General features: G+C 41.1%; 1 long non-coding RNA gene across 1 annotated transcript; it reads left to right on the top strand.

Annotated features, from left to right (window-relative positions):
• Nucleotides 1-6: 6 nt before the first annotated feature.
• LOC119323895 lies at nt 7-2,620 on the top strand. Its single transcript, XR_005156618.1, has 2 exons — nt 7-1,193; nt 2,196-2,620. It is a non-coding gene; the product is annotated as an uncharacterized LOC119323895 (long non-coding RNA).
• Nucleotides 2,621-11,573: the final 8,953 nt, after the last annotated feature.

Below are 11,573 nucleotides of genomic sequence, written 5' to 3'. Positions count from 1 at the left end.
GCCTTGCGGCAGGCTCAGATCTTGGAGATGACCCACCGACGCGATGCGTCCTGCCCGGAGAAATCGTCGGTGGTGCCAACTTGTAGCCATCGTGTGTGTGGAAGGTGGGGCATTCCAAAATTGACGATTTTTCTGTTGTCTTCCAGGATTCCCGATCTGAAGTTGGGAAGCCAAATTTGACAATTTTCCTGTTGTCTTCCTGGGTTCCATAGTATTCACATCAGTCAGCGGCCATGCTCTAGAAGATTTGCTAATCAAGTTTCGCGTATCGAAAATCAATTTTCTGGAGCGCTCCTTTATGGGTGTTGGACAGGGTGAATTAGGAGAAGGCTTTCATGTCTCCAGGTCTATCAAAGCTGTGGTGCCATCTCCGACCTTCTAGCGCCTCCACCACATCGTCGTAGCGTTTGCTCGATGCATCAGGGGCAAACCCCCCGACTTTCTTCCTTCTCCAGAGCCTAAGACCTCGCCGATGAGCAGGTATTTAATCGCTTACATCGATCCCCATTTATATTTCTCAAATTAACCTTACTGTGTTGTTGATTTTGCTTCGCACATGTTTGTTTCCGCTCAAGTTACACTACAGGGCGAAATCTCAAATCTTAAATGATTTGCCGATTATTTTTGTCATGCTTTCTATAATTATATTCATAGATTTTTGTATTGTTTGCATCCCCAATGATGCATGCTTATTGATTTGTTCTTCTGGATTTCCTACATCAGTACAGGATGCATAGTTGGTTATGATACTAGGAAGGTTGGAGCTCTGAATTTCATTTGATATGCACTGTATCCCAACAGGGAAAAAAGATTAGATCAGATTGTCAAGCAGTTTAAGAGGGTTGGAGCTCTGAATTTCATTTGACATGCACTATATCCCAACAGGAAAATAAAAGATTAGACCAGATTGTCAAGCAGTTCAAGCGGTTCTTGAGGACTACATATTGTATCTCTTGCTCTATGTTTTTTGAAGTTTACTTCCATATATCCAAGCATGCATATGCCGTCTCACCATCATGTCTCAGCTTTACCAGGAGTTTTTTCTTCTTTATTTCAGTTTCTTTCAAGAATCAAGATTACCTAGCACAATGCAAGTTAGTATACAAATAATTATGTTTCAACTCATGTACGCCTAAAGTGTTGGCTGCATGTTGTCATGAAAATAGTAGCTACATGGATTATATCAGATTAAGGTAAACACATATCTCTCCTTCCCCTTCCTTCACTATTGTTCATCAGGATGGTCCCATCTTCCTGCCTCTTCGTTTCAGTTCAACCTTCTGACCGCAAGCATTCCTACCCCATAGTAGTAGGCACTCAAGATATCTTCTTGCTGCATTCCTTATTTTGCTGCATAGATTAACACTATACTTTGTATGATGATATAAACCTTTCAAGAGTTTTATGGTTAATACAATCGCTTTGTGATCATCTATATTCTGCAATCTGGATGTTCTAGCAATAACATGGTTTGCTCCTTTATTCTTGCATTGCAGGTATACAACACACTATAGACATTCTTTTATATATTTTATCCAAATCAATTTAACCTCACACAACACTGATGGCCGATGACCTTCCGTGCTCTTGAATCGATAAATAACTGATGAAGATTTTAACTTACAAATATGTAGTCCATTTATCATCCCTTTGGTTATATTGTCATAGAATACAATCACGGGCCTGAGAGAAGACATGAGAAGTGGATGGCTTAAATGTGAATTGCATAAACATTAGTCATATGTAGTGTGTTTCTCACAATTAAGCGTACATGCCAATTTTTTTCATTTGTGATCGTAAGTACATGTTAAAAATCATATAGAAACGATTCAGCCTTCAATACTTTTTAAACTATGATAAGTTATCGATGCATCCAAGTGTGATAGGCAAACTGTGTCCTGATGGAAAGGGTAGTGAGACCTTAGGTGACCGTCCCAGTTTGATAAAGAGAACATGAAACATAAAATTTATACAAATAGTTATACAGCTGCACCTAAGTCAAAGGTAAATAAGATCCACATGATAGGCGATTAATCACAGTAAAACACACAGTAAGAAGGAACCAGACATAGAATTAATCAGAGCAAACTGAATGATTGTGTAATATTGAAATAGAGGCATATAGTTACTTTGTTATTATCTCTATACTACGGTTAGGATGTCCTAGCAATTACATGGTTTATTCGTTTGTGCAGGTCCAAACATGTACACACTGCACTCCGGGCATTCTTTTATATTATCCCCATATCAATATGAGCTCACACAACATTGATGGCCGACAACCTTATCTTCCCTTGGATCCACATATAACTGGTGGGTGAAAACTTTTATTCTCTACTCTTGAATCGAGCTAATTTTTACCATTGCAGAATTTCAGTCACTTACAGGAACGCACTTCAACTTATCCACCAGAGTTAATCAGAAGTGCTTGCATCGCACCATACTACAAACCATTTAGTGTCATTCCAGAATAAATTGTATGTAACACATTTTGCTCGCCCCTTTTACCCTGTGTAATTCTGCACATGTTTGTATCTCGAGCACATGATTTTTGATGTACAAATATTTCACTACAAGTTGGGATACGCATTTGCAAACTTATATTTTGTTTGCAAACTTACAAGCCTTCTGCATGGATCCTGTATTTCTGTTCAGAGTCCATTGCCAGCCTTTAATTCCATCGACACTACTACCTTCCAGTACAAAGTCTTCAGGGAATAACAGAAGGCTTCAGGGAATAGCAGTGTGAACAAAACGAAGTGCAATATTACTATACAAAATTGCAGAGAAGCGAGATGCTCCCTCAATTCATCCTTGCTGGTTACTATGCTAAGCAAATTATTCACTTTGGTTTTGCTGAAAGGAGTTTGGCAAATCCATGCAATTATGCTACTTATATGTAATGTATATTGTAAAACTATACAATAATCAAGTACAGTAAATCAAAGTATTATTTCCAGTTCCGGTTGTCATTTTATTACCAATGTTTGTATTCCTACAAAGAAAAAGAATCCCACTCAAATATATTGCAACCAATTCCCGCAGCAACGCGCGGGGGTATCATCAAGTTAAATAAACAATCATGCATATAAGAGCCACTAAATTTTTTCAATATGGTCTTCTCGACCCCCAAAAAAAAGAAAAGAAAATAAAACTATTTACATGGGAAAGCTCCCAACAAGTAAGAAGAAGAACAAGAAATGTTTTTGGGTTTTCATTTTAATTTCTTCTACAAGCATAGAATTTAAACTAACTAATTTTTTGGTTTTTTCTTAAGGTTTATCAAACACACAAGAAGAAAACTAGAAAAAGAAATTTAAACTAGCATGGATAATACAATGAAAGAGTATGAGCACCGACGACTAGTGTGTGAACATGAATGTAAAGTCGGTGAGAAATACGTACTCCCCAAGCTTAGGCTTTTGGCCTAAGTTGGTCTAATACCAAGGACCGCCTAGATGATATCCATAAATGAAACTGGGTTTGTACTGAGATGCAGAGGCGACCGCCTCCTGAGCAGCAGTGTGTTGGCGAGCTGCCTCCATTCCCCTCTCATATTCAGTTGCTTCTTTCCTGGTGACAACATATCTTCCTTTTGCCTGATAATCAAAAAGGTAGGGGGAAGGAAGAGTAACAGGGACGATGTTGCGTCTGTCATAGATTAGTCGATAATGGAGGAATTGTTCATTCCTCTCAAGAAAATGATGATCGAACATAGCTTCTTTATCCAAATAAACAGGAGGTACAATCATATCCCCCTCTTGTGGGGCTATGTTAAGAAAGTTAGGCACACGGGTTGCATAAATTCCTCCAAATAAATCCCCCCTTCTACTATTATTCTGCAACCTACGTGCAACTATTGCCCCCAAGTTATAACCTTTATAACCTGACACAGCACTCTTGAGGACACAAATATCAGGGACACACATGTGACATGCTTCATCCTTACCGTTAATGCATCTACCAATGAACAGAGCAAAATAATGTATAGCAGGAAAATGAATGCTCCCTATGGTAGCTTGTGCTATGTCCCTAGATTCTCCCATAGTGATACTAGCAAGAAAATCTCTAAATTCAGATTTGTGAGGATCATTAATATTACCCCACTGCGGGAGTTTGCAAGCAGTTGTGAAATCCTCTAAATCCATGGTATAAGATGTATCATAAATATCAAACATGACACTAGGAGAATTACGCTACAGTTATATTGGAACCTCCGCACAAAGGAATCAGTCAATTGATAGTATTGAGGACACTTATCTTGTAAGAAGTCCTCCGGCTCGGCATTACGCACATATGCGTCAAATTCCTCCTTGAAGCCTGCTTCGACCATAAAATCATCGGATGGCCACTCACAAGCCCGTACATTTGCGTCCCTCGGCAATTTAACATCTTGCTCACGTATAGCAATCCTTGGCCCTTTTTTTCCTAGGAACCACCTTGGTACATTCTTCTAAGCATATTTCTTTTTCTGAAAATTTCTGAAATTTTAGTAACTTCAAAATAAAAGTGAATAAAATTAAACAAGATTGATAGCAACTACTCCTACAAGTGCCTAGATCCTATATCATGCATTAGAATTGCTTGGGACCTCATAAATTTAACATGCAAGCTCAAGAACATGGTGACCTATGCAGCAAAAAATTGCAATGAATAAAGCACTAGAACAAAAACTAGTTGGACCAATGGAGGAGTCACATACCAAGCAACAATCTCCCAAAGCAGTTTTGTGAATGGAGCTTTGAGCTAGGAGATCGAAAATCGCAGCAAAACGAGCTAGAACTCGTGCTTGAGCTGGATGGGGATTTTTTTGGGTAGAAGATGAAGTGTATGGGTGCTGGCATAAGTGGAGGGGGGCTAGCAGGGGCCCACGAGACAGGGGGCGCGCCCTATAGGGGGGGCGCCCTCCTCTCTCGTGGCCTGGTGCTTGCCCCTCCTGCAGTGATTTCAGTGCCTAAAATCCTCAAATATTCTAGAAAAAATCATACTAAATTTGCAGGGCATTTGGAGCACTTTTATTTTCGGACTATTTTTTTAATGCACTGATAATTCAGAAAACAGACGGATAATACTATTTTTGCTTTATTTATTCTAAATAACAGAAAGTAAAAAGAGGGTACAGAAGGTTGTGCCTTCTAGTTTCATCCATCTCGTGATCATCAAAATGAATCCACTAACAAGGTTGATCAAGTCTTGTTAACAAACTCATTCCGAATAACATGGAACCGGAGAAATTTCGAATAACACTAAGTTACCTCAACGGGGATATGAAAATCCCCTAGAATAAGAATACCATACTTTTTCTTGACAGTAGGGAGAGGAAATTCAAAACCTCCAAAAATGATAGTTGGAACTTTTTCAATAGAATCGATGCTATGAACTTGAGATTGTTTCCTCAGAAATTGTACCGTATGCTCATTACCATTAACATGAAAAGTGACATTGCCTTTGTTGCAATCAATAACAGCCCCTACAGTATTAAGAAAAGGTCTACCGAGGATAATAGACATACTATCGTCCTCGGGAATATCAAGAATAACAAAGTCCGTTAAGATAGTGACATTTGCAACCACAACAGGTACATCCCCACAAATATCGACGGGTATAGCAGTTGATTTATCAGCCATTTGCAAAGATATTTCAGTAGGTGTCAACTTATTCAATTCAAGTCTACGATATAAAGAGAGAGGCATAACACTAACACCGGCTCCAAGATCACATAAAGCAGTTCTAACATAATTTCTTTTAATAGAGCATGGTATAGTTGGTACACCGGGATCTCCAAGTTTCTTTGGTATTCCACCCTTAAAAGTGTAATTAGCAAGCATGGTGGAAATTTCAGCTTCCACTATCTTTCTTTTATTTGTAATGATATCCTTCATATACTTAGCATAAGGATTTACTTTCAGCATATCAGTTAAGCGCACACGTAAGAAAATAGGTCTAATCATTTCAGCAAAGCGCTCAAAATCCTCATCATCCTTTGACTTGGATGGTTTAGGAGGAAAGGGCATGGGTTTCTGAACCCATGGTTCTCTTTCTTTACCGTGCTTCCTAGCAACAAAATCTCTCTTATCATAACGTTGATTCTTTGATTGTGGGTTATCAAAATCAACAACAGGTTCAATCTCTACATCATTGTTTTTGCTAGGTTGAGCATCAACATGAACATTATAATTAACATTATCACTAGGTTCATGTTCATCACCTAATTGTGTTTCAGCATCAGAAATAGAAATATCATTGGATTCTCAGGTGTGTCTATAGTAGGTTCACTAGAAGCATGCAAAGTTCTATCGTTTTTCTTTTTCTTCTTTTGAGAAGAACTAGGTGCCTCTAAATTATTTCTCTGAGAATCTTGCTCGATTCTCTTAGGGTGGTCTTCAGGATACAAAGGTTCCTGAGTCATTCTACCAGTTCTAGTAGCCACTCTAACAGCAAAGTCATTTTTACTATTTAATTCTTCAAGCAAATCATTCTGAGCTTTAAGTACTTCCTCTGCTTGAGTAGCAACCATAGAAACATATTTGCTAACGCGGTGAAGTTCATCTTTAACTCTCGCTATATTATCACCTACACGTCCTATCTAGAAAGCATTATTCTTTAACTCTCTACCAACATAAGCATTAAAACTTTCTTGTCTAGCCATAAAGTCATCAAATTCATCTAAGCATGGGCTATGAAATTTTGTAGAGGGAATTTCAACTTTATCATATCTATAGAGAGAATTTACCTTTACTACCTGTGTCGGGTTATCAAGACAATGTGGTTCTTCAGGCGGTATATTAAGACCATGTATTTCTTCAATAGGAGGTAAATTCTTAACATCTTCAGCTTTAATACCTTTTTCTTTCATTGATTTCTTTGCCTCTTGCATATCTCCAGGACTGAGAAATAAAACACCTGTCTTCTTCGGAGTGGGTTTAGGAATATGCTCAGGAGTTGGCTCAATAGGTTCAGGAATTTCTTTAGGAATTGGCTCGAGGAGAGTCCAATTATTTTCATTAGTCAACATATTATTCAATAGTATTTCAGGTTCGTCGACTGTTCTTTCCCTGAAAACACAACCAGCACAACTATCCAAGTAGTCCTTGGAAGCATCGGTTAGTCCATTATAAAAGATATCAAGTATTTCATTTTTCTTAAGAGGATGATCAGGCAAAGCATTAAGTAACCGGAGAAGCCTCCCCCAAGCTTGTGGGAGACTCTCTTCTTTGATTTGCACAAAGTTATATATTTCCTGCAAGGCAGCTTGTTTCTTATGAGCAGGGAAATATTTAGCAGAGAAGTAATAAATCATATCTTGGGGACTACGCACACAACCAGGAGCAAGAGAATTATACCAAGTCTTAGCATCACCCTTTAATGAGAACGGAAATATCTTAAGGATATAAAAATAGCGAGACTTCTCATCATTAGTAAACAGGGTAGCTATATCATTCAACTTGGTAAGATGTGCCACAACAGTTTTAGATTCAAGGCCATAAAAAGGATCCGATTCAACTAAAGTAATAATCTCAGGATCAACAGAGAATTCATAATCCTTATTAGTAACACAGATATGTGAAGTAGCAAAAGCAGGATCGGGTTTCATTCTAGCATTAAGAGACTGCTGCTTCCATTTAGCTAATAATTTCTTAAGATCATATCTATCATTGCAAGCAAAGATTTCCCTAGCAGCTTCTTCATTCATAACATAACCCTTAGGAACAATAGGTAATACATAATCATTGGGAGAACCTTCATCATCACTGTCATCAATAATAGGTTCTTCAATATTTTCATTCCCCCTAACTCTAGCAAGTTGTTCATCAAGAAATTCACCTAATGGCAAAATAGTATCACGCACAGAAGTAGTTTCATCATGCATAGCAGAAGTGGCATCATCAATAACATGCGACATATCAGAATTCATAGCAGTAGCAGGTTTAGGTGTCGCAAGCCTACTAATAACGGAAGGAGAATCTAGTGCAGAGCTAGATGGCAGTACCTTACCCCCCTCATAGTTGAGGGCAAAATAGTAGTTCAGTCGTCTTTCAAGTTCTTCATAGTGATCAACAGATATAAATCCCAAGTGACTCAGAGAATAGAGCTATGCTCCGCGGCAACGGCGCCAGAAATTAGTCTTGATAACCCACAAGTGTAGGGGATCGCAACAGCTTTCAAGGGTAAAGTATTCAACCCAAATTTATTGATTTGACACAAGGGGAGCCAAAGAATATTCTTGAGTATTAGCAGTTGAGTTGTCAATTCAACCACACCTGGATAACTTAGTATCTGCAGCAAAGTATTTAGTAGCAAAGTAGTATGATAATAAAGGTAACAGTAGCAAAAGTAAAGATAAATGTTTTTGGGTTTTTGTAGTAGTTGTAACAATAGCAACGGAAAAGTAAATGAGCGAAGAACAATATGTGAAAAGCTTGTAGGCAATGGATAAATGATGGATAATTATGGCGGATGCGATTCCTCATGTAATAGCTATAACATAGGGTGACACAGAACTAGCTCCAGTTCATCAATGTAATGTAGGCATGTATTCCATAAATAGTCATACGTGCTTATGGAAAAGAACTTGCATGACATCTTTTGTCCTACCCTCCCGTGGAAGCGGGGTCCTAGCGGAAACTAAGGGATATTAAGGCCTCCTTTTAATAGAGAACCGGAACAAAGCATTAGCACATAGTGAATACATGAACTCCTCAAACTACGGTCATCACCGAGAAGTATCCCAATTATTGTCACTTCGGGGTTGTCGGATCATAACACATAATAGGTGACTATAGACTTGCAAGATAGGATCAAGAACACACATATATTCATGAAAACATAATTGGTTCAGGTCTGAAATCATGGCACTCGGGCCATAGTGACAAGCATTAAGCATAGCAAAGTCATAGCAACATCAATCTCAGAACATAGTGGATACTAGGGATCAAACCGTAACAAAATTAACTCGATTACATGGTAAATCTCATCCAACCCATCACCGTCCAGCAAGCCTACGATGGAATTACTCACGCACGGCAGTGAGCATCATTTAATTGGTGATGGAGGATGGTGGATGATGACGACGGTGATGAATCCCCCTCTCCGGAGCCCCGAACGGACTCCAGATCAGCCCTCCCGAGAGAGATTAGGGCTTGGCGGCGGCTCCGTGTCGTAAAACGCGATGAAACTTTCTTTTTGATTTTTTTCTCCCCGAACGTGAATATATGGAGTTGGAGTTGAGGACGGTGGAGGTCCAGGGGGCCCACGAGATAGGAGGCCGCGCCCTAGGGGGGGCGCCCCCTGTCTCCTGGACAACCTGTGGCCCCCTGGCATTAATTCTTTTGCCAAAAATTCTTATTAATTCGAAAAATTTCCTCCGTGGATTTCCAGGACATTCCGAGAACTTTTCTTTTCTACACATAAAACAACATCATGGCAGTTCTGCTGAAAACAGCGTCAGTCCGGGTTAGTTTCATTCAAATCATTCAAGTTACAGTCCAAAACAAGGGCAAAAGTGTTTGGAAAAGTAGATACGTTGGAGACGTATCAGCGGACGACGAAAAACTTCGTTTCCCACCGACCACCCACTTTATCGCCACCGTCGACGACTTAACCGACATGCTTGATTACGACTCCGAAGACATCGACGGTATGGACGACGATGCTAGAGAGGAGCAGACCGCCTATAGGGCGTTGGACAGCCACCTCCTCGTACGACATATACATGGTGGATACACCCAAAAAAACAACGATTACAATGAAAATCCTGTCGAGGAAAAACCTCCTGAGATACAGCCAAAGCGTTGACATCAGCGGCGCCGCTCTAAGCCACGCCGTAGCAAAAATAGCAACACCGTCACAGGAGAAAATAGCACTCCGGACTATGCCGAAGACAATGAAGACCCCGTAGAGCAAACCTCCGAACAGGAGGAACGGGAAGATGGGCAAGCTAGCCCCGATGAACATGCCACGAATGAAGATGCGGAGGACAGTAATTACCTTCCGCTCTCCAAGGACGAGGTGAGCCTCGGTGGTGAAGACTTTATCATGCCTAAGGAGCCCGTCGAGAAGGAGCACTTTAAGCGCCGGCTAATAGCCACTGCAAGGAGCCTGAAACAGAAGCAACATCAGCTTCAAGTTGATCAAGATCTGCTCAATGAAAGATGGACTGATGTCCTGGTAGTGCCAAGGAATATGGCCTCGAGCGCCCAACCAAAAGCTACCCGAAGCGCAAACTGTTACCACAGTTTGATGATGAGGCGCTGGAGCCCGACCTACCTAGGTACAATGCGGCTGACCGACCATCATGTGGCCGGGACAAAGCGGCACCTCAAGCCGAACACCAGCCCGCACTACCTCGCCGAACAAACAGAAATACAATAGCTCGGGGATATACACATGACCTACAGAATGACTTGGAAAACAGAGCAGGTCAGACAAGATCAATCTATGGATCACGGGGGTGTGCCTCGATGTGCGATGATGGCCATCCGGCTGAACGTGACAAACATAACCATGTCCAGGCCGAAAACCGCCGATGAACTCCATCCGAGCTACGTCACGACTTGGCCCGATATAGATGCGCCCCACACCCTCTTTGCTTCACTGATGAAGTAATGGAACACGATTTCCCAGAAGGGTTTAAACCTGTGAACATCGAATCATATGATGGCACAACAGACCCCACGGTATGGATTGAGGACTTTCTTCTCCATATTTCTATGGCCCGCGGTTATGATCTTCAGGCCATCAAATACCTCCCGCTCAAACTCATGGGACTAGCTAGGTACTGGTTGAACAGTCTGCCCAAAAACTCCATTGGCAGTTGGGAGGACATGGAGGATGCCTTCCTCGACAACTTCCAAGGAACATATGTCCGACCTTCGGATGCCAACGACCTAAGTCACATAATCCAATAGCTCGGAGAGTCAGCCAGGAAATTCTGGATTAGGTTCTTAACTAAAAAGATCCAAATCATCGACTGTCCGGATGCCAAAGCCCTAGCAGCCTTTAAGCACAGCATCCGAAACGAATGGATGACCAGACACCTCGGCCAGGAAAAACCGAAGTCTATGTCAGCCCTCGACACTCATGACCCGCTTCTGTGCGGGCGAAGATAGCTGACTAGACCATAGCAATAACAATACAAGTGAACCTGGCACTTCTGAAGCTAGAAACAGCAATAGCAAGCCCCGACGCAATAGACATAAGCGTCGAAACAACGGTGACAACACCGAAGACATGGCGGTCAACGCCGGATTCAGTGGTTCTAAGTCCGCTCAGTGGAAGAAGCTATTTAAGAGAAATAATCCGGACCCGTCCAGTTTGGACCGCATACTCGATCGTCCATGTCAAATCCACGACACTCCTGATAAACCAGCCAATCATACCAACAGAGAGTGTTGGGTCTTCAAACATGTCAGCAAGTTAAATGCCGAGAACAAGGAAAAGGAGTCGCAAAGCGATGACGATGACGAGGAGCCCTGACCACCGAACACAGGGGGACAGAAGAAGTTTCCCCCGAGTTAAAATGGTAAACATGATATATGACACCCATATCCCCAAGAGGGAGCGCAAGCGTGCAC

The sequence above is a fragment of the Triticum dicoccoides genome, chromosome 6B (assembly GCF_002162155.2).
Source record: "Triticum dicoccoides isolate Atlit2015 ecotype Zavitan chromosome 6B, WEW_v2.0, whole genome shotgun sequence".
Classification (NCBI taxonomy): domain Eukaryota; kingdom Viridiplantae; phylum Streptophyta; class Magnoliopsida; order Poales; family Poaceae; genus Triticum; species Triticum dicoccoides.
The sequence above is the reverse complement of the archived record's forward strand: the minus strand, read 5'-3'. Positions and strand labels throughout refer to the sequence as shown.